Genomic DNA, 24,817 nt, shown 5'->3' on the forward strand with positions numbered 1-24,817 from the left:
CTCTTTGCAGGCTGTCTCAATGATTACTAGGCAGGGCCAACATTCCCACCCTGCCTGTTACCCAGGGATCACGCACACAGTTGTGGATGGCTGTGTCTCCCCAGGCCCACTCCCAAACGGTAACATGATTATGTTTACTGGGTAGGGCAAAGTGATAACTGGGAAGGGTTGACCCTCTTGCCCTGCCTGAGGTCTGGGAGCCACCCTGGGAGGCATTAGCTCTGTCTGGTTCTCATGTCAAGTGCGATCACATGGGAGGAGTCAGCAATGACAGTTTATCATGTTTGGCTGTTGAAGGTGCCCACGACACAAGAAAACGTGGAACAATTCTGGCAAAAAACCCAGGGGAAAGGGGGGATTTGAGATGGGGAAGAGTAACAGAACCCAAAGCAGTCACTCTGAAGCAATTCAGGCACAGACAACCCAAATTGAAGGGGAGGGGTAAAAATCAGTAACACCCTTTGCAGCAGAGAAACAAATGGGGGTGGGGGAAGAACTGCAGCATGGAAACCCAGGGAAGCCAATTCCCCCAGGCCCCTGATGGACACTTATATACGCATTCCTCCCACTGCGAAGGGTGGAGATGGCCATCTCTGATTGGCAAGCAGAACTGCCTGTCAAGCTTGGGAAAGTTTGTATTGGCATTTCTGGGGCTGCAGAAGACCACCCAGGCCAGCTATTTTGTGTGCAAATTTCTGGGCGGGATTTCTTCTCTGAGTGCCTGCAAGCCACAGCAAAAACCTTGGATATGTCCATGCCAAGCACATGATTCCTGAGCTGCAGCTTACGAACCTCAAACCAGGCAAAGTTCAGTCTGGACTTTCAATCAGTTTGTGCCCACCCTGAGTCACATCAAAGAACAGCCAGGTTTACATGTTTTGGAAAGCTATCCTATGCAGATCTACTTAGGTCCCATTAAGTGGAACCTACTCCCAGGAAAGTGTTCTTGGCATTGCAGTAATAGGTCCCTTATCTGTATCCTACTTAAATGGAAAATGAAAGTTACCACAATTAGCTTGTAAATGAATTACCTATGGTTGCAATTATTACATGATCATAATTTATACTATTTAATAATTCTCATCTTGATTGTACAATGTTATGTGTGTTTTTAAAATCTGATACATCAGATGGCAGAAAGAATAATAAAATCATTCCACCAAGTACAACTGGAATCATTTCTGAATTATTGATGACCTAAATATTACACTACTATTTTGAATGCTGATCCAAAAAAAGATCTAATTTAAAGAAGAATCCAAATGTAGCCATTCTATCAAAATGTATATACAATCAATACAAATATCATTAGTATGCTACACTCTTGAAATACCCACTGTTCTGAGTAGACAGCTTTCAGGCTCTTAAATTTCCTGCGTAAAATTGAAAAGCTCAAACAACTCAAGAACTGTGGTGTGAAAATAGAAAGAACATTACAATTGTATTACTTCTAGCATTATATTGTATTCATAGATGCCAAATTGACAAAGTTAAGTTTTAAAATAAGATAGTGTTCAAAGCCTCTCTCTCTCTGTCAGCATAAAAACACATTTTTATATAAAATGACATGTCTCACACAATAGAAGAGGGCTGTAGAGCTTTGTGATGAAAACTGCAGTATGACTGTAATTCATATTACATAACTGACGTCCACATATTCCCCAATTTCTAAGTAAACAGATTATATAACTAGAGCCCTCAAAGACAATCATAATCTAAATGTTCACTAAAGCATCACATGTAAAACTAGCAATATTTTAAATTAAATGTCTGTTAACACTATAATTTGTGTCATGTTCCTTAAAGCACAGAATGACAAGATCATAGATATTTTTCATTCTCAGAGATCACTAATTTCATTTATCCATCTTACCATATTTCCCACAAGAATAGTCACATTTGTAATATTTCTGGGGCCACTGATTAAAATTTATTAGAATAAAGTCTGGCTCAAATCTATTTCAATATGAACACCAACTAAAATATTTTGTGCAGTAGGTTCTAAGCCTTGTTCCAGAACCATGGTCATGTGATCTTAGGGCAAATCCTAAAACTGCCAGGTCCATAACACTATTAAATATAAGGGCATGTCTCTAAACTATCAACTCTATAACTGCAACACTAATGTTGATTACTTTGGCCAGGTGTTCAACTGCTATGAGAATTAAAAATAGATAAAATATGCACTTAGATGTAATCTATAAGCTTTTATGAAAAAAATGGGTAAAATGTGGTAATATAGATAATTTTGTTATTGGGGATAAAAAAAATGTTTATGCAGCACCAAGAAAAAATAGGAAAGTTAGATTATAGTTATTCATTTTATGTTAAAAAGGCAACTAAATAATATAGTGTGCCAAGAACTTGAAGGAGGAGCCTCACTTAGGCTTGCCAATCCCCAGGTCCCAGCGGGGGTTCTTCCACTTTCCCAGGCTCCTTCCCGCTCCCAGTCAGCTGGCCGCCGGGGGGAAGCCCCACCCCCAGAGGACCATGTGCCTTTCCACCTCCGGAGGCTTCAGTCTCCAATTGAAACGCTTCCTCTTGGGATGGTGTGTCTGTGTTACTTTGAAGAAGTTGGCAGCAACTCATGAGTGGAGAGGCCAATCCCTCGCTTCAGAGTCACCAGAAACGGGGTGGGTAGAGGGGAGGAAAACGTCTGCTGAGCACATCATTATTCCCTATGTAGAGATCGATTCTCATAGGGTATAATGGGGAATTGATCTGTAGGTTTCGGGGGCTCTGGGGGAGCTGTTGTTTGAGGCAGAGGCACCAAATTTTCAGTAAAGTATCTAGTGCCTCTCCCCAAAGTACCCCCCAAGTTTTAAAATGATTGGAACAGGGGGTCCAATTCTATGAGCCCCAAAAGAAGGTGCCCCTATCCTTCATTATTTCCTATGGAAGGAAGACATTTAAAAAGGTGTGCTGTCCCTTTAAATGTGATGGCCAGAATTCCCTATGAGTTCAATTATGCTTGTCACACCCTTGTTCCTGGCTCCGCCCCAATGTCTCCTGCCTCCACCCCCAAAGTCCCCAGATATTTCTTCAATTGGACTTGGCAACCCTAGCCTCACTCATGGATGGACTCGAAAAGCATACAATTAAAAGAGAATACTTCTATACAAGAATTCTATCTATAAAGATTCCTAGGCCAGGATTCAAAGAACTATACAACTAGTTTTATGTACTCGAGGAGACTTTGGCCTTGTTCTTGTCAAATGTCACTCCCCCACCTATATTCCACATGGCAAATTACTTTTAAAATTAAGGGAACTTATGTAGTTCAGGAATGTGCAGCTGATAATAACAACAGTGAAACATCCCATTGGCATGCATGAGGTATGCATTAGAAGTTCTTAATTCAAAATTCATAAATGTACTGGGCAACCTTACATAAGCCACTCTCTCAGAGTCTCAGGACTCTATGATATGGGATAACATCAGCCTACTGCTTAGGCTTGTAATAAAAATTATAAACTGTTATATCAAAATTGCCTTATTAGAGCTGTCCAACTAGAAAAGGCCTATATCTCCAGCCCCTAAAAAGACAGAAGCCAGCAGGCCAGCAGGACCATTTGGAAATAGGACTTGTTTCACTTTTACTTCCCTAATATTTTGTCTGCGCCACCACTACCGAGAGGACATATAATAGGGCAACTTCTTATTGGCATCTACAGCTGAGAGAATTATTTCCTTGGGTTTACTATAGCCCTCAAGGAGAAAGCTACTCCAACAGCAGCACATAGGGGGTCCACGATGACTTACAACAAGGGAGAAATCTCACTTCCCTTCGCCATCTTGTTGCCCTTCTTTCTTTCCCAGCAGTGCCTTGCAGCCTCTCCGCTGCAAACTCCACACAATCTTCAGCATTTCCTTCCCCTGGAAGCCCATTCATTTTCTTTCTCACCCAGCCTCCTGCCTCCCTTGTTCTGTTTCTGTTGGTACAACTCTATATTGATATAACATTATGCAATTGCAAAAGCCTCCAATGGTGGGGAGAGGGAGGAGAAAATGGCCACCCAGGAGAAAAGGTGGGTGAAAGCCAGGGAAAATGGCTGCCATGTAAATAGAGAAATCTTAACTTTCTCAGTCACATGGTAACCATCCTGGGCTTTACTGCAATATTTTTCCAAAACTGCTCAGCAAAGCAGGCTTGAGAAAGATCAGAGAAGAGCCAAGTAAACCCAGGCCCACATCTACGGGGGTTTTTTGGAGGGGGCACTGGGAGAATTATAATTTAATTAGTGAAGCCTAAAGAATAGGAGAGGGGGGTTGGGGGACCAGGATAGGGCAGATTTTGGAGGTCCCTGCCTAGTTACAGCCCTGAGTAAATTCCCAGAGTTTACTTGAATGCACTACAATGCTGTTGGGAAGCAGGAAAAAAAAACCCAATTCACAACAGCACTGAACACATGACAAATACCCTAGTTCTGAATAAATTATAACTTATTCCCTTTCTCGAATGCGACAACTTGGCAATAGTGATCCATGCTACGGTCACCTTGAGACTGGATTACTCTACATGGGGCCGCCCTTGTCCCAAATCCGGCGACTCCAGCTAGTGCAGAATGCTGCAGCCAGGCTGTTAATGGGAGTTCCTTTACGGGAACACATTCAGCCTGTGCTGAACGCGCTGCACTGGCTACCAAGAGTGTACTGGATTCGCTTCAAGGTGCTGGTCATTACCTTTAAAGCCCTATACGGCCAGGGTCCTGCATACCTTAGGGACCGCCTTTCCCTGCATATGCCCCAGCGAGCACTTCAGTCCGGGTCTCAAAACCTGCTGACGTTAGGCTTAAATCAACTAGAACTAGGGCCTTTTCTGTTGCTACCCCTAGCTGGTGGAATGAGTTGCCAGAAGAGGTCAGGACCTGTGAGAGCTCTTACAATTCTGCAGGGACTGCAGAACGGCACCCTTCTGCCATGCATTTTCATTATGGCAACATCTGCAGCAATGGGACAGGCCCATAAAATACTACCAAAGGTTCTATCTCATCACGCTATGGTGATCCATGGACTTTTTAGAACATCTAATATCAACCATCTAGCTACTTACCACCATTGGAGTTCTAATCGTTCTCTGAAATTACTGTACTAGCACTTGTGGATGTTTGAATAATTGTTCTTATGTTTTTATGTTTTTTCTGTTGTTTAACTTGTTTGGTCATGCTAATCAGATTATGTGACCCTTAATCTGTGAGCCACCCTGAGCCTGCCTTTGGCGGGGAAGGTGGGATATAAATTAAATAAATAAAATAATAATAATAAATATTCTTTTTTCCACTAGCCACTAGATGTACCTAGGTGCTCAAAACTAGGGAAAGTCACTGACCCCTTGTATGCTGGGATAAATAGGTGTAGAATTCTGTGAAGTGCTTGGAGCACTTAAGAAACCTGCTAATAAAATATTTTTATTACAATTATTGGTGTAATTTGTTTAGTTACTTTTGCACTTTGATACTATCAATCCTAAATGGATTGCTTACCACCCATGCGACCCAACTACATTATGTAACACTTCTCAAGAATTCATTAAAGTTAGACATAGTTCATAATTTATTTATATTACAAATTACAGTTCAGTGACTTTTTAAAAATTTTCTTTAGCTATATAATGAATGAAAACTATTATTTGATAAATAATCACAAATCAAATTATTAAAACTCATTTGAGTTTTAACAGGTTCATATTTGCAACATCTGAAACCCTAAAGCTCAGGCCTTTACCCTAGAAGCCTCTGGCATCACACGTGAAATCCATTCCATAGGTTTAAATAATAGAAAATTGAAACTTCTCTGTTGGAATTTCCAGGTGCTGCATATTTTACAGAACTGAGCTTTCAGAATATTACAGATACAAAATTGTTTATTTGTAAGAATTTTTTCTACAGTAAGAACATAAGAACATAAGAGAAGCCATGTTGGATCAGGCCAACGGCCCATCAAGTCCAACACTCTGTGTCACACAGTGGCAAAAAAATTTATATACACACATACACTGTGGCTAATAGCCACTGATGGACCTGTGCTCCATATATTTATCTAAACCCTTCTTGAAGGTGGCTATACTTGTGGCCGCCACCACCTCCTGTGGCAGTGAATTCCACATGTTAATCACCCTTTGGGTGAAGAAGTACTTCCTTTTATCCGTTTTAATCTGTCTGCTCAGCAATTTCATCGAATGCCCACGAGTTCTTGTATTGTGAGAAAGGGAGAAAAGTACTTCTTTCTCTACTTTCTCCATCCCATGCATTATCTTGTAAACCTCTATCATGTCACCCCGCAGTCGACGTTTCTCCAAGCTAAAGAGTCCCAAGCGTTTCAACCTTTCTTCATAGGGAAAGTGCTCCAGCCCTTTAATCATTCTAGTTGCCCTTCTCTGGACTTTCTCCAATGCTATAATATCCTTTTTGAGGTGCGGCGACCAGAACTGCACACAGTACTCCAAATGAGACAGTGTTTTTACTCTTGACTTTTATTAACTTCTGCCCTATCTCAAAAAATGAAAGACACATGTATTGAATTGCATTTTAATTGAAGAAAAATAGGAATAAGGAAAACTTCAAAACCTTAGGCTTATCAATTACCTGCATATGGCAGGAAACTTCCCACCACTGCATGCAGCACCCACAATAACTCGATAAAGCAGCAGGAGAAAAAATTAGGAGGGCAGTGAAAACAGAATCCCAGATGCTCCAGCAATTTCCCATATTGGGGAAATTCCTACAGCATTGCATGTGCTGTGATGGCACTTTCAGGTCCTTACCCATAATTGACCTCACAGCATCAGTGACACTCCCCAATCCGAGGCTCCACCCCCACCCCCAATAATCCCAGGCTTGCCAGCTCAGCTGGCAACCCTACTTGGAGTACATTATCTCGAAGGCACAACATTTATAGACATTGCAAGACTTGTAGATAGTCTATTAAACAGCACTGAGGAAGAATTAGTTACACACACAGTACCAGTGGCAGTAGAAGAAATAATTAAGAAGTCCTGGGAGTCAAAGTTAAGCTGTCTCATAGAGGAATGAAGTTCAAGGTTCAAAGATTGTTTATTACTTTTACAGCAAGACAGAGAAGTTTTACTGTTTGAGGAGGGGTGGTAGATTTGTGAGGCATGAAAGACTATATTTATAGGGCTTTTTCTTACTGAATTAATGTCATGAAACTAATATGAAACTATATATAATGAAGGTAGAATGCCAGCAGGGGGGTGGGGGCTTTCCAGTGTTTTGCACTGAGTGTCACATGTATGACTATCTGCCCACAGGACAGAAGTCTTGGGTGTGTGCTCGATGCAAGGAGCTCCTGGTCCTCAGGGAACGAGTTCGTACCCTTGAGGCCGAGGTGACTGCCCTGGAGAAGCAGAGACGGTCAGTTAGGCAATTGGGGAAGACTCTCGGGGGCGTATTAGATGAGCCCCACTCTGAACATGGCAGCCCCGTTGCTGCCAGAGAGCATGAGGGTCGAGAGGGAACAGGGCACCTTGCTGAGGACAAGGGGAATGCGCCCTCAGAAGGGACCTCTTCTTCGGTTGGTGAGCAGGTATCCTTTCGCGCCAAGGAACCATCCCTGGGCAGGGGGAGAAGGGGGGTCTTGGTAGTTGGTGATTCGATCCTTAGGCAAGTAGACATCTGTGTGGCAAAACCGCGTATTGACCGTATGGTGACTTGCCTGCCTGGTGCGAAGGTAGCGGACATTACACGTGTAGTAGATAGGCTGATAGACAGTGCTGGGGAGGAGCCTGTGGTCATGGTGCATGTTGGCACCAACGATGTGGGGAAATGCAGTCGTGAGGTCCTGGAGGAAAAATTTAGGCTGCTAGGTGGGAGACTTAAGGCCAGGACCTCCAAGGTGGCCTTCTCGGAAGTGCTACCTGTTCCACGTGCAGGGCAGGAGAGACAGGCGCAAATTAGAAGTCTCAATGTGTGGATGAGACGATGGTGTAAGGAGGAAGGGTTTAAGTTTGTTAGGCACTGGGATGCTTTCTGGAACAAGCGGGAGCTGTACAAAAGAGACGGTCTCCACTTGTCTCCGGATGGAACCAGGCTGCTGGCGCTTAAAATCAAAAAGGTGGCAGAGCAGTTTTTAAACTAAATCTTGGGGGAAAGCCGACAGGAGATGGAATGTCTCTGGTTCGGCAAGACTCGTCACAAAGAGATGAAGGGTTGGCTGCTATTTTTCTACCGAGTAACGGATCAGAGTTGTCCACTGTGATGGTGACAAACAGTATGGACTGTCTGCCAGAGTCTCGAGGCGGCAGGACAGAGGTGGCGGGCCTAGCTTGCCTGGGAAATTATAAATGTTTGTATGCAAATGCTAGAAGTGTCCGAAGTAAAATTGGTGAATTGGAATGTTTAGTGTTGGGAGAAAACCTAGACATTGTGGGAATTTCAGAAACTTGGTGGAATGAGGAGAATCAGTGGGACACGGTGATTCCTGGATATAAGTTATATCGGAAGGATAGGGAGGGAAGGGTTGGAGGTGGGGTGGCTCTGTATGTCAGAGAGGATATACGGTCCAGTAAGACTGAGGTCAGAGAATTAGATTCCCTTTTAGAAATGCTTTGGGTTGAAATAGAGGGCCCAAAGGAAATCTAATTATGGCAGTTTGTTATCGCCCACCAAATCAAAAGAGAGAGGACGATTATAATATGATGGAAGGATTAAAGATAGCGGCTAAACGTAAAAACTGTGTCGTAATAGGTGATTTTAACTACCCGCAGATTGATTGGGTCAATATGTGTTCTGGTCGAGAGAAAGAGATTGAGTTTCTTGATGCTCTCAATGACTGTGCTATGGAGCAGATGGTCTCAGAACCTACCAGAGGTGGGGCGATCCTGGATCTGGTCCTAAGTAATGCCCAAGACTTAGTGAGAGACATAAAAGTGATTGCGCCGCTTGGGAACAGTGACCATAATGTTATTGATTTCACCGTTTGTATAAATAGGGAGTTGCCCAAAAAGACCGCCACAACCACATTTAACTTTAAAAGGGGTAAATTCTCTGAGATGAGGAGGCATGTGAGGAGGAAACTGAAAGGAAAGGTAAATACGGTCAAAACCCTTGGGGAAGCTTGGAGACTATTTAAAACTATAATCCTAGAAGCTCAGATAAAATACATACCACAAGTTAGGAAAGGCACAAACAGGTATAAGAAGAGGCCAGCATGGTTAACAAACAAAGTAATGGAAGCTGTAAAAGGTAAGAAGGACTCCTTTAAGCGGTGGAAAACCAGTCCAAGTGAGATTAATAAAAGGGAACACAGGCAGTGGCAAATCAAATGCAAGACTGTGATCAGGCAGGCAAAAAGGGACTATGAGGAGCATATTGCAAAAAACATAAAGACCAACAATAAAAATTTCTTCAAATATATTAGAAGTAGGAAACCAGCCAGGGAAGCAGTGGGGCCCTTGGATGACCATGGGGTAAAAGGATTACTGAAGGAGGATGGGGAAATGGCTGAGAAGCTGAATGCATTTTTTGCCTCCGTCTTCACCGTGGAAGATGAGAAGTGTTTGCCCGCCCCAGAACCACTAATATTGGACGGGGTGTTGAAAGACCTGAGTCAGATTGAGGTGACAAAAGAGGAGGTCCTACAACTGGTAGACAAATTAAAAACTAATAAGTCACCGGGTCCAGATGGCATACATCTGAGAGTTCTGAAAGAACTCAAAGTTGAACTTGTGGATCTTCTAACAAAAATCTGTAATCTTTCATTGAAATCTGCCTCTGTTCCTGAGGACTGGAAGGTAGCAAATGTCACCCCCATCTTTAAAAAGGGTTCCAGAGGAGATCCAGGAAATTACAGGCCAGTCAGTCTCACAATACGAGAACTCGTGGGCATTCGATGAAATTGCTGAGCAGACAGGTTAAAACCGATAAAAGGAAGTACTTCTTCACCCAAAGGGTGATTAACATGTGGAATTCACTGCCACAGGAGGTGGTGGCGGCCACAAGCATGGCCACCTTCAAGAGGGGGTTAGATAAAAATATGGAGCAGAGGTCCATCAGTGGCTATTAGCCACAGTGTTTATGTGTGTGTGTGTGTATATATATATATATATATATATATATATATATATATATATATATATATATATATATATATTTGGCCGCTGTGTGACACAGAATGTTGGACTGGATGGGCCATTGGCCTGATCTAACATGGCTTCTCTTATGTTCTTATGTTCTTACATAAGAGCTGTCAAGTCAAGTTTATTGTTACAGTCAGTGACCAGCTTGTACAATCGAATCACATAAAACTTTTTGCATCAAAAACAGAATAAAACCAACAGTAGCATTCATAAAATTGGGTGCCTATGACTATTACAAACATCCATAAAATGCATTTAAAATTTGGATGAAAGGTTAACAGTCAAATCAAGTTTAAAACAGTCATAGACCAGTCAAATTAGATACAAATAACTTAATAAAATACAATCAGGTAAAACAATAATCAGAATAAAACATACACAGTATGATATAATTTCCCTCCAGAACAGTAGTTAGGTTCCATAGCCAAGGCATTCAGTTGGATATTTCCCTTAGGAATTGCTTCCGGAGACTCATAGCTCGCGAAGCAAATTTTGCCACACATAAAGTGGTTCTTTTATTCCTATCCGCCAATAATTTTTCTAGCTGATGTCTAACATTTCTCCCAGGGACACTGGAACAGATCGGGAGTATATAGTCGGCCCTAATACACTGATATAATTTACATTGGAATAATACATGTTCCCTGTCTTCCGGTTTCTTGTCCCCACAAATACACAATCTCTCCTCATATGGTTGTCCTGTGTATCTGCCTTCCATAATGGCTGACGGTAACATATCAAGTCTGAGAAGGGTAAATGCTCTCCTATACTCAACTTTGTCAAGATTAAGCAAGTATGGCATTAGTGTTATTTTATGTAGTTCCTCTATTCCTGGTAAATAACCTTTAAGCTGATTCAAATCATGCTGTCTTTCGACATCCAAGATTCTACATAAGAGCTGTACATGCATGCAACATATGTGCATCATTCCTTTCAGACATCCTGGCAAGAGCCAGGGCCTTTTTTTGTAGAAAAAGTCCAGCAGGAACTCATTTGCATATTAGGCCACACCCCTGAAATCACCATTGCTGCGCACAGTGTTGCACACAATGTTGCTTTTTTTTTTTTTTTTAGGAGAGGCTTACCAAGAATATTAGGCCACACACCCCTGACGCCAAGCCAGCCAGAACGGCGTTCCTGTGTGTTCCTTCTCAAAAAAAGCTCTGGCAAGCACAGTTCAGGTATTAGGAATATCACTGGTAGCTTGTGTGCTTCCAATGAACATGGTTGCTGGGATCGTAGCACACATGGATGTAATGTCTGAGAAGGGCTTCAACAGGGCTTTTTTTTGTAGAAAAAGTCCAGCAGGCACTCATTAGAATATTAGACCACACCCCTGATATTAGCATATTAACTCATTAGCATATTAGACCACACACACATTAGCATATTAGGCCACACCAGCTGGGATAACCAAGTGCAAGTGGAACTGGTGGTAGCTGGTTCCCACCCTCACACACACACACCAGCCACTGCTGCTCCCACCGGACTTTTAAAGGCACTCGCATACCCAGCAGCAGTCCTTCAGAGGACAATGCCCACCACTCAGGCTCCACAAGAAGGAAGGACTGTCTTACTCACCATCACCAGAGAGAGAGAGAGAACGAGAGAGAGAGAGAGAAAGAGCTGTAGTCTGGAGATCAGCTATCATAATGGAAGTTCTCCAGGTCCAACCTGGAGCTTGGCAACCCTAGCTGCTGCCTTCGATACCAACTGTTTTCTCCTGCATGGCAGCCTGTTGCTGACACCATGGAGTAAAAAGGCCCTGAAGTGCTGCCTTGCAATGCCACAGGTGCCACTCAGCTTGGCTTGCTTCAGGGCAAGGTTGCCAGCTCAAGGTTGAGAAATTCCTGGAAATCTGGGGGTGGGTCTAAAGAGAACAGACTATCAGCAGGGATGCTCTGCCATACAACCCATCCTCTGGAGCTGCCATTTCTTCCAGGGGAATGGATCTCTGTTATCTGGGGATCAGTTGCATTTCTGGGAGAACTTCAGGTCTAACCTATAGGCTGGCAACCTACCAGGACCATTTCCCCTTCCCAGTTCACTCCTACTTTGAAACACCCAGCAATGGGGGCAGGGGTAAGGCTATAACCACAAAATGGGGGAGGACTTGCTTTCCCCCAGGGATTTTCCAGATCCATGAATTTTCAGGGTGTTTTCTTTTAACCAGTACTTAGAAGGCAGACCACCAAAACAACTCTGCAGAAGACAGCAGAAATAGAAGGGCGGGAGAGAGAAATGGAGGAGGGGAAAGAAACTGAAAGAAAGAGATGGAAATAGGGGGGGGGGGAGAATGGAACAAGGGGAGAGGTGGGAGAAATGGAACAGGGCAGAAATGGAACCAGGAGGGGAAAGAAATTGAAAAAAAGAAATGGAAATGGGGGGAGAACAAAGAAGGGGAGAAATGGAATGGAGGGGTAGAAATGGAACAAAGAGGGGAAAGAAACAAAGAAAATGGAAATACAGGGAAAAAAAACAAAGAAGGGGAGAAATGGAACAAGGAAAGAAAGAAAGAAAGAAAGAAAGAAAGAAAGAAAGAAAGAAAGAAAGAAAGAAAGAAAGAAAGAAAGAAAGAAAGAAAGAAAGAAAGAAAGAAAGAAAGAAAGAAAGAAAGAAAGAAAGAAAGAAACTGTCTTATTCACCACCACATGCTGTTGCATGGCACCAGGAGGCTATCATTTGAGGTGGCTGGGCCCCCAGGGTGCTGCACATGACCTCAACACTGCTGGAGTGTGGCTGGGCTCCCAACGGCAGCAGGTGACCTGGGCGCTGGGAGGCAGCTGCTGGAGCATGGCTGGGCTCCTCCAACTTGGCAGGTGACCTGGGCGCTGGGAGGCAGCTGCTGGAGCATGGCTGGGCTCCCCCAACTTGGCAGGTGACCTGGACGCTGGGAGGCAGCCATTTAAGCAGGGCTGGGCTCCCCAACTCAGCAGGAAACCCAGGCATGGGGAGGCAGCCACTGGAGCATGGCTGGGCTCCCCAAACTTGACAGGCAACCCAGGTGCTGGAAGGCTGCTGCTGGAGCGTGGCTTGGCCTCTTGAAGGCAGCAAGCAACCCGGGCGCCAGGAGGCAGCCGCTGAAGCAGGGCTGCATCCCTTAAAGGCAGCAAGCGACCTGGGAGACAGAAGGCAGCCGCTGAAGTGGAGCTGAGGACCCTGAAGGCAGCCAGTGATCCAAGTGCCGGGAGGCTGCCACATGAGCTCGGCTCGCCCCCCCCCCCCCAGCACAGCAGGTGACAGAAGCCAAGATGGAGCCGGAACGCTAATGCAAGCAGCCAGAACGCTGCTGATGCCAGCCGGAACTGTGTTCCAGTGCGTTCTGGCTCAAAAAAAAACACTGGGCTCAAATGAAGACACAATCAACATGGACAACAAGCCATGGAAATTTCTAATAAGATTCAAAGAAGGATCAAAGGAAAAACACTATTCACACAAAAGACATCTCCGGTGGGACAGAAAATATAAGCCACAAACCTGAACACCAAGATGCATGAATTAATACATCAGGGATGTAAAACTCATTTGTTATGAGGGTCGGTTGCGACATAAATGAGACCCTGTTGGGCCGGGCCATGCATGTACTAATTTAAGATTAGGCAGCAGAGATATAAGCTTTTTAAAGAACACAGACAAATACGATTAATTTTTTAAAATTAAAATAGAACATGCTTAAAACATTAGCACTTGTTGGTCTTAAAAGTGCTTTCTTTGTATTTCTCCCATGGGATCCAGGGAACTGGGCAAAGGAAGCTCTGGCTCTTTCCCTCCCTCCCCAGGGAACCAGGAGGCAGAGGAGCCTTAACCAATGGACAAAATAGAGACTTTGCTCTGTTGCTCCTGTGTGATTGAGCAAAGCAAAGCAAGCTGAGATGCAAAAGGAAGCAGAGAGGAAGAAGAAAGCAGACAAGTGCCAGTTCCTCGGGGGCCTGATAGGAGCCCTCCGGGGGCCTAATTCGGCCCCCAGGCTGCATGTTTGACATCCCTGTAATAAATACGAAAAGAGTATATAGACATAGTGACCGTATTAAAAGCCTTGTGAAGCAATGAAAACAAACAAAACTTGATATTTGTTTCCTGGTTATCAATCTATAAGAAAGACAGATTTTAACAAATTAGAAATCTTAAAAGAACTATATCTAGATTCTCAAGTCCCCCCCCCCCCAAAAAAAACCCCAACCAGATATAGTACTAGGGACAATCAATTGATCCATGATCAGCACTGCAATAGTGGCCTTCAGATGAAATAAAGTAAGTACTGAAGAAGTCCTCATTGGTGACTTCTATTTTTAATTAACAATGTAAATATACAGAAAGAACGCTTATGATACATAAGTAAACTTCCATACAGTAGAAATTATTGCACTTTGAAAAACTTTGGCATGGAACCAAGAAGTTGAGATTCAACTATTGATTTAATCCCCTAAAGAGGAATGAATGACTTGCAGCATAGCTTTCTGAGCATGAAAAGGATGCTGCAAGGAAGTTGTTCTTGGGGAAATAATCGATAGGAAACCCAGGCAAAAACTCTGCTGATCTTTAATTTGTTGCAAAATCAAATCAAAGGGGCTTTCCTTCACATTAAAAGCCCTACATAGCCTGCATCCAGGCTATGTGACTCTCCAGTACATGACTCTCCAGCTAAGGCCCAGTAATTAGACTCTTGACGTTAGATACACTTTTGTCAGAAAGCAAGACAATCTTTAATAGTGAACAGACCTCCTCCCCCCGCCCCCGATATATGTCTGAATTTACATAATTTCTTGAGATTCAGGAAATCCAAGATCTTGGTCCATTCTACGCAGTTATTTCACTGAAATCAATGGACTTTAATCTGTGCATAGTATTGCTCTGTCAGCCTTGCAACTAAAGTTTTTTCCCCCCTCAGATGGCCTTTGAATCTCCTTACTGTGGTAATATAAACTCTCCAGGATAACATTTTTATGATTATTGTATGCGCATTGTTCATTGCTTTAGTTTAAATTTTATATGAATAAGATTATAAATCTTAAAAATAAATGCATATATTTCACTCATCATTTGGTTTTATGCGTAAACTATATCGTTCTATAGCACATTCTCTTAAAAAAAAGAGTGGAAATGTTATATTTCAAATTCCACTCATAAGGAAAAGACATGTGTTTTGATGTAACTGGTATCTATTCTGTGTTAAAATAGATTCTTCTGTGAAGAATCTTCTGTTAACAACATAGCTGCTTAACACCAGTTTGACAAATGACAACATTCAATTTTCATTCGGGCTATTCAGTAACTGGTTTGGGGCAATACTTACTCTGAAAATAAGTTAGTTTTAAAATAAAATAAAAACCAAATAATTCCTGTTGATTATGAGAGACTACATCTGAAATCATATAACATCTGAACATACCCACACACCCACATATTCTCAAAGTAGCAAAATCTGAAGATACTTCAGTCTGGAGACTGGAGCCTTGAATGTACTAAATAGATCTTTCTGCAGATTTGTAAAAGTTTGCAGAAAAATCTGAAATCTTAAAACACAAGACGCACACAGAAACACACACACATTCTAACTTGGGGTTAAAAATTCCAAAATGACATAAGTGTGTGACCAGTTAGGTTCCACCTCTTAAGAGTGACCAATGAGAGCTGACAGAATTGGGGGGGGGGGCAGGGAGAGAGAGAGAGATGAAAGAGTGGTTGAGTAGATGGAAGTTGGCGATTAGGGAGTGAGAGCATGTCTGATTGAGTGAAGCTGAGGTGGAAAACAGCTTAAAGGATTGCAGTTTTTGGAACAGAGAAACAGTTCAAAAGTCCAAGGGAAAAGAAATGTTACCTCTACCTTACTTTTTTCAGTGTTAGATTCAGAGCATAAATAAAAGTTAATGCCTTGTTTGTTCAATCCTGTAGGCTCTATGTCTCAGGGAAAGAATCATACACACACAAGTTTAGGGAGAGGATATGAATAAATGGTGGCAGCATGTGAATGGAACAGTGTTTGAGCCCACAATCCCACAATCCCAATAACTCAGTGAAGTGTTTGAGTGATAGCCTGATAGTGAAAGGGACTGGGTTAATCTGTCTGCTGAAGTCTCTGTGACTGAGAGAGAGGACCTGAGGTGTGTAGTGGTAAATGCAGAAGACCTTTGTACATTCAAGGAGGCAGGTGGTGAATCCACCAATTCACTTCTGTGTATTTCCTTTCTGATATGACAGCACCGTGGAACATAAGAACAGAATAGAAGCCATTTTGGATCAGGCCCAATGGGCCCATCCAGTCAACAACACTCTGTGTCACACAGTGGTCAAAAATACCAGGTGCCATCAGGAGGTCCATCAGTCGGGCCAGGACACTCTGCCCTCCCAAGCACCAAGAATACAGAGCATCACTGCCCCAACAGAGAGTTCCAACAATACACTGTGGCTAACAACCACTGATGGACCTCTGCTCCATATGTTTTATTCAATCCCCTCTTGAAGCTGTCTATGCTTGCAGCCGCCACTACCACCTGTGGCAGTGAATTCCATGTGTTAATCACCCTTTGGGTTGAAGAAGTAATTCCTTTTTTTCAGTTCTAACCTGACTGCTGATCAATTTCATTGAATGTCTATGAGTTCTCATATTGTGAGAAAGGAAGAAAAGAACTTCTTTACCTTCTTTATGCCACAAGGAGTTAATAGTTCTAGCTTGTGGTATCTTTGTGGTATCATCCACCTGGTGCTGGAATGCTGTGGGAGGGGTTTCCTCTCCCATACAGAAAAGAAGTCCTAGCTGGACTTAATTTTTAATAAGTTAGTTTAGAGAAATAAGTTTTGTGTTGAAAGAAAGAAAGAAAGAAAGAAAGAAAGAAAGAAAGAAAGAAAGAAAGAAAGAAAGAAAGAAAGAAAGAAAGAAAGAAGAAAGAAAGAAAGAAAGAAAGAAAGAAAGAAAGAAAGGAAGGAAGGAAGGAAGGAAGAAGGAAGGAAGGAAGGAAGGAAGGGAAGGAGGAAGGAAGGAAGAAGAGATGAAGGAGCTGTGTTCAGACATACAGGATTGACCCACTGAGGACTGCATGCATGGGTATCCTTGCTGTTATTCTTGAGTTAGTTGTTATGCTTTAGTTAATAAAAACTGCTTTCTCTCACAAACTTGTCCTTGCCTGTTGAAATCCAAACAAAGCATCTGGGCATTGCAAAAGTGTGAAATGATCACAGCTCTCTAGTTATTTTAAAAGAGACAAGAAGGGTGGCATGTGATCTCTTGACCTACTGGTAACTAGATGGAACATGAGAGAAGTAGCCAGGATTTTTTGTTTAGTGGGGCATATAGTGGCAGCTGTAGCAGAGGTCCAGGTAGGGAAATACCTGGGGATTTTAAGAGTGGAGCCTGAGGAAGGTGGGGCTTGGGGAAGGGAGGGACTTCAGTTGGTTATAATGCTATAGTGTCCACTTTCCAAAGTTTCAGGTGAACTAACTTCCATTGTCTGAAGATCAGTAGTAATCCCAGGAGATCTTCAGCCACCACCTGGAGGATGGAAACCCTAGGAAGTCTATTTCAGAGCATTCCTTTGCTATGCCAAAGAGAAAAGGTTCTTCCCTACCTTTTTAATACGCAGACCATTTTTAGCATGGGTAAGCTTTCAATCAGGCAATTTTTGCTGCAGTTTCAGCTCAGAACTGCATAGCTTTTCTGAACCTAATTCCATCCTAAGTAAAACTTGCAGGGGCAGTGGGGAGTTCTCAAATAAAATCCCAAGAACCTCTATGGACAATCTTTTTTGTATGAGAAGTGAACAACTCTTATACAGTTCTTCCATGGAAACCCAGTATTGTCTTACAGTAGAAGAACATTTTTGCAACATTTGAAATGCAATATTTGATTTATTTGTTTGTTTATCAGATTTATATCCTGCCCTCCCCTGACAGGCTCAGGGCAGCTAACAACAGTTTAAAAACATTAGCAATTTACAAACATATATAAAAACATTTCCATACATATTAAAAATCTGAGATGGCAAGCTTCTGATTTCCATTATATTAATTCAGTGAGATTGTCGATGCTGAAGGTAATAGCCACCTCCTCCTCAACCATTAAAGGCGAGTTTGAAAAGTTCGGTCTTACAGACCCTGCAGAATGCTCTGGCTCTAGTGCTGGTCAATCGAGCTTCTTTCGGTTCAAGGAACTTAAGGAGGCAAGCCATTAAAGGGCAGACCCCTGAATCCCCACACTGGCAAAGACAGCGGGACAGAAGCTGGTGGTCAACTGTGCCAAATGCAGCTGACAGATCTAACAACAACAACAACAAACAACAACAGCACTGCCGAGCCGCCCCAATCCAGATGTCTCAAGAGATCATCCATTGAGGGCGACCAGCACCATCTCTGTCCATGGCCATATTTTGGCTCAGAAAAAACATATATTATTCCTCCTAGCAAGGTTGTCTACTGTAATCACACTGCAGTTTGAATAGGGTTGCCAGGTCCAGCTCAAGACAAGCATGATTGAACTCCAAAGGGAGTTCTGGCAATCACATTTAAAGGGACTGCATTCCTTTTAAATGCTTTCCTCTCATTTGGAAATAATGAAGGATAGGGGCACCTTTTTGGGGGGCTCACAGAATTGGACCCCCCAGTCCAATTTTTTGAAACCTGGCAGGCATTTTGAGGAGAGGGACTAGATGTTATGCTGAAAATTTGGTGCCTCTACATCAAAAAACAGTTCCAGAGCCCCAAATACTCATGGATCAATTCTCCATTATACCCTATGAAAACCAATCTCCATAGGGCATAACGGAGTGCCCAGCAGACATTTCTCTCCCCCTCACCCCACTTTCTGATAACCATGATGGGGGGAGGGCCTCCCAAACCGGGGGATCCCTTGCTCCCACCTGGGGATTGGCAACCCTAGGTTTGAATCAGAATTGTGTGCACATCAACAGTATGAATTGTCGACCTCCACCTGTACATTTTATGTTGTGATTTTTAAAACTTGTATTTATTTCAAATAATTCTTTTAAAGCTGATAACTCTGCTGTACCTGACGCACAGAAGTCCTCACAAAAGCTCTTCTGAAATACAGAAAAAAAATGTTTCCAATGCAGCACAACCTGGCCATTATGTGAATGTTTTCCCTTTAAAACCTTTTAAAAATTCAAGCCCTCTCACATTTCATGCTTTTACTTCAGAAAAACAACAACAAAGAAAAAGGCTACTTGCTGCAACCATTCCATTTCATCACTACCGTTTTGCATGCGTACAGATATTGGAATAATTGCCCATGAATCAGGGTTGCAATAACATTAAAAAATAAAATTTGCCTGTCATCTGGAAAATTCCTTAAAAAGCAAGATGTTGGCATAATGTTGTCACTAAAATTATGCACATAGCTTCAGGTAAGGGCGGGGGGAAAGCACTCAAAACAAGTTGCTTTAATATCTCAGCAAGCTGCAAAGCCCATATCACTGTTTCTATGCCCAACACCGAGTTAAATTTGTGCCAGCCAAGTTGACTTTACCTTCTATGATGCCAAAGTATTAACTATCAAAAGTAGGGAACTTTAAGAAAATGCACAAGACCCATACTGTGATTCCTTGATTTAGCTCCTATACTAGTCCTCATAAACCACACTCCCACACTACCACAATATATCTGCTCCTACATGTAGGGCAAGATATATTCATATAATTCTGGGGTCATTGTCATTGCTCACTCTAAGCACAGTTTTTTTAGCCTCCAGCTCACCACATTTTTGTCCTAGCTCAGGAAGGATGGTCCCAGAGCAACCTAATTTATGCAGTAGCCAAATAACTCACTCACAACTTTAATGCCAGTAGCTCACAAAGTAGAATTTTTGCTCACAAGACTTCACAGCTTAGAGGAAGCACTGAGGCATATTTATGAAGATATATGTACAATGTCTGCTTCAATTCAGACTGCAAACTGGTGCATCCAGCAATGCATGAACAGGCATGTAAAGACACTCAGTGAAGTTCTACTTGTACAACCGAGAGCGCTACATATACTACAATACCAATCAATCCCATTAACTTAAGAACATAAGAGAAGCCATGTTGGATCAGGCCAATTGCCCATCCAGTCCAACACTCTGTGTCACACAGTGGCCAATAAAATTATATATATATATATATATTATATATATATATATATATATATATATACACACACATATATACATATATATACACACACACACACACACACATATATATATATATATATATATATATATATATATATATATATATATATATTATATATACACAGTGTGGCTAATAGCCTCTGCTCCATATTTTTATCTAACCCCCTCTTGAAGCTGGCTATGCTTGCAGCCGCCACCAACCTCCTGTGGCAGTGAATTCCACATGTTAATCACCCTTTGGGTGAAGAAGTACTTCCTTTATCCATTTTAACCCGACTGCTCAGCAATTTCATCGAATGCCCACAAGTTCTTGTATTGTGAGAAAGGGAGAAAAGTACTTCTTTCTCAACTTTCTCCATCCCATGCATATTCTTGTAAACCTCTATCATGTCACCCTGCAGTCGACGCTTCTCCAAGCTAAAGAGCCCCAAGCGTTTTAACCTTTCTTCATAGGGAAACTGTTCCAACCCTTTAATCATTCTAGTTGCCCTTTTCTGGACTTTTCCAATGCTATAATATCCTTTTTGAGCTGCGGTGACCAGAATTGTACACAGTATTCCAAACCTAAATAATGTATTTTTGCAAGTGGAAATGCAAGTCAGGATACAACAGAATTAACAAAGCACATGGTGCCAGCACCAGCTTTTTAATACACTTAGGTTTGTGCAAGGGCTCTAGAGCACATGGAACTCTGCTGGATCCAACCCTGCGCCAACAACCTCCTACTCTTGCTTAGGACACTGAAATGAGAGAACTAGATCTATGCTTTGATAAGCTTTGTTGTTGTTGTTGTTCCTGTTACCAGCACAAACAAGCAAACAGCCCAGACCTGTGGCAAGAATATATGCCTCTTTCTCTTTGTTATCACTATGCTTAAGCAAGATGGTATTTAGAAAGAAAAATGCTCTTCAAAGTTGGGCTGGACTAACATAGACTATCAAATGAGATATAGTATGTATGCCCAGGAAGGGACATCAAATAAGATACAGGATTATAGCCCAGGACATTATTGGACATATGGACATATGAAGCTGCCTTATACTGAATCAGACCCTCAGTCCGTCAAAGTATTGTCTACTCAGACTGGCAGCGGCTCTCCAGGGTCTCAAGCTGAAGTTTTTCACACCTATTTGCTTGGATCCTTTTTTGGAGATGCCAAGGATTGAACCTGGGACCTTCTGCTTACCAAGCAGATGCTCTACCACTGAGCCATCGTCCCTCCCCATAATCTATGATCTATAAAGGATTATTCCTTTACTTATAAAGTTCTCTTTGTCCAATGAAATCTCTGCATTTTACCAAAGCAAGGGTTGGTAGGCAAAAGTGGTTAAAGAGATCCTACCTGGAGTCAGAACATGGGTGAACGGATAAACAAAGCAAGACAGAAATGGAAACCAGACTGCCCTCTTGGACAGACATGAGAGAAGCCCTTGAATAAAGCTAAGGGGAAATCATGCCTCTTGGAGTGTTCTAAAAGGCTATCACAGGAGGTGGAGCAGCAACCACTGTGGTGCCCTATGTACTCTAAGATCATTGTGCACACAAAGCAGTAAAAGTCCTTCATGTATCATCATGATTTCTTCTCAATGGAACTTGATGCAGTTTTTCACCTTGTATAATACAATAGTGAACATCACATTTTTATAGTCCTCAGCCTCTTCCCTCTAATACCAAAACTGATGGTCTAATTCCTATCAGTATACCATCCAAATCAGGCCATGAATGAGTGTGAGAGAAATGAATCAAGGACAGCTGAATGTACTCATACCAAACTAAATGAAGAGATGCAGCACAGACCATATAAGTAATAAGCAAAAATTGAAATTAAAGAGCTTTCTTTAAATCACTTTCTGGAGCCTACAAAATCAGACAGACATGGGCAGTCAAATCAACCACAATGCCCATACTTTAGAAATACTGTTCATTTCTAAAGTACATGGCCAGTCTGAATGTTATTCAGCTGTCTTCAACAGAAACTCATTGGGCGTTTTCGCACTTACCTTTTACTGGCGCGACCATCCTCCTCACGCCGGCGGATCTGCAGGGATTTCACACCAGAAGCGCCGGCGCAGCCAAAAGAGCCGGCAACTTCCGTCGCGGAGCCAGCTCAAACGGAAACCGCCAAGAAGCAGGAAAACGTTTGAGCTGGCTCCGCGACGGAAGTTGCCGGCTCTTTTGGCTGCGCCGGCGCTTCTGGTGTGAAATCCCTGCAGATCCGCCGGCGTGAGGAGGATGGTCGCGCCAGTAAAAGGTAAGTGCGAAAACGCCCATTGCCTATTTTATCAATTGAAGAGAATCACTACAGAAATACAGAACCTGTTTTGGGTGCCTTCTCATACATTCTCCATTTTAAGACAGTGGAAAAGATTCCAAAGGGTACCCAAAACAGAAATTGGTACACTTCTAAGTGTACTCAGAAGGGAGGAAGGAAGAAAGGAAGGACTATAGAGTGAGGGAGAGGGATGGAAAGAAAGCAACTTTGAATGCATTCTCCAAGCAGCTGGCTGCCTTGGCTTAGAAAAGTGATTTAAAGAGACAAATGCCTTCTCCAAGCTGGTCAACAGGGCAGTGGGGGCTTCAAGAGCCACAAAATATGTGTGAAAGACCCATATGTGGTTCCCGAGCTGCAGTTTAGCCACCCCTGCACTAATCTAACCTGGAAGTTTTAATAGAATGGATTTCTTTGGCCTGGTCATAGTTCTCAAGGAAAGGTTGCAGCTAGTGAACCAGCTAATGGTTGAAGCCATTGTGCACATCAGATGAAATCTGAGCATCTGTATAACTGGATCTAAAAGTAACCCAAATTGCAAACCTCCTTCAGGGAGCATACAACCCAATCCAAAGTAGGCTTTCTACTAATTCAACAATCAGCACCAGTACCTTCCCACCAGTACCTCAGATTTCAACTGAGCTTCACTTTATTTGCCTTATCCAGCCTACTATCTTATTTAGGTAAGAGTTGAGAAGATTGCAATAAGAACTATAAGATAAAATAAGTGAAACAACCCTAATGAAAAAATATAAATGTTCATTAGTTTATATCTTGTTCAGAATCTACAAGGGTCTCATGACCCCAACCTGGACCAGAAGCAGATTCAGGAACAGACTCTTCAGGCAATGAATAGAAGGAGCTAGGGACTACCCTGAGTGGAGGACTTTGGGGGGGGGGGGGATCAGATTATGCTCAACATAACCAGACTGGACTCAGACCCTTAGATTCCAAGGCCTTGGCTAATGGATCTGCTCCTGAAGTCTCAACCCCAGAGGAAGCTGCCAGCTCACCAGAGACAGTTCTCTAAGTTTCTCCCCTGGCCGAAAGAAGCAGTAGAAACAGCAGACCCAGAAGAAGAAGCACAATGGCACAGAAGTATCAGGCTTTCAGCCCATGCTCTTACTACAGAGCCTGATCGCTGTTTTGTTGTATGTATTTCCTTGCGGGACTGCATCTCAGTCAAGCCCAAGAATAGGTATGATTTCTCTCCCTTTCAGGATTTTTGAGATCTAGGCAGTGAAGAGAGCCATGTAGTTTAATTAGTTCACAGGGTCTCTCTCAAACTTATGAACTTGTACCTAGCAAACCCCAGATTCATTACCTAGACATTAGTGCTGCCCTGAAGGGTAGGCCCCTGTCTCCAGCTACTAGGTGGATGCCAGCTCTGGAGGATACTTTAGCCATCTCCAGGATGTCTACTAAGACAAAACAAGGGCCAGTAGAAACTTTTATGGATGAACTCATTATTTTACTAGTGGAGGAAAGAAAAAGTTTTTCAGTAAAAGGGGGCACCGAGAAAGTTCAGCTGGCTCCTGTAGGATGTTACTTCATACAAGTATTTATTTGCATCAAAGCAACTAAACCAACAGCATTGACCTCTATGTCAAACAGGCAGATGAACAGAAAGCACAGAGCTGTAAGGAATCCCAAAGGTCATCCAGTCCCTGCGTAATGCAGAAAATTCAAAGCTACTTTCCTCCCCACATTCCTCCAGTGATTTCTGCTCTATCCTGACAAGCTGTGGGCTGTGACCCACAAAAGCTCACATTAAAATAAATGCTATTAATCTTTCAGGTGTCATTAAGTGTTTGTTTTATTAAGCTACAATATGGCTATTTCTGATAAGGGATTAGCCTACAATTCCAATAGGAACTTGTCTTTACATGGGATGAACTCATGTGCTTAACCCATATTAGCTAGAACCCTTTATTTAATCAATGCAAAGCACAAGAACAACAGAGAAAAATTACTATTAAATGTTCATGTTATATTAATTATTTTCCTGTCTTAACCATTACTTAGTTTTTCTGGCTGATTTGTGCCTCATCCAGCCAAGGTCAGGGAAACCATGTGTACATAAAAAAGATCAAATGTCTAAAGTATTCAATAAAATAGTTGCAACAGAGATCAGATCAACCTTTCCAAAATGTAACTACAAAGTTAACCCCCACTGAAAATGAATGAAATTAGTCTTTGAAAAACTTGAAATTAATATTATGAATGTAAAATCATAAGACATTATTATTATTTGTATACCACACAAGTACGTATCATTCAAGCTTCCTTTTTAAAATGAAGTATGTAAAATGAAATGTTTTATAGTAAAAAT

At 42.3% G+C, this 24,817-nt stretch overlaps 1 protein-coding gene across 50 annotated transcripts in view; it reads right to left on the reverse strand.

Annotated features, from left to right (window-relative positions):
- RIMS2 (regulating synaptic membrane exocytosis 2) overlaps positions 1 to 24,817 on the reverse strand; it is a 679,145-nt gene that overhangs the window by 357,463 nt on the left and 296,865 nt on the right. The gene's annotated exons all lie outside the window — the stretch shown is intronic.

This window comes from Heteronotia binoei, chromosome 7 (assembly GCF_032191835.1).
Source record: "Heteronotia binoei isolate CCM8104 ecotype False Entrance Well chromosome 7, APGP_CSIRO_Hbin_v1, whole genome shotgun sequence".
Lineage (NCBI taxonomy): Eukaryota > Metazoa > Chordata > Lepidosauria > Squamata > Gekkonidae > Heteronotia > Heteronotia binoei.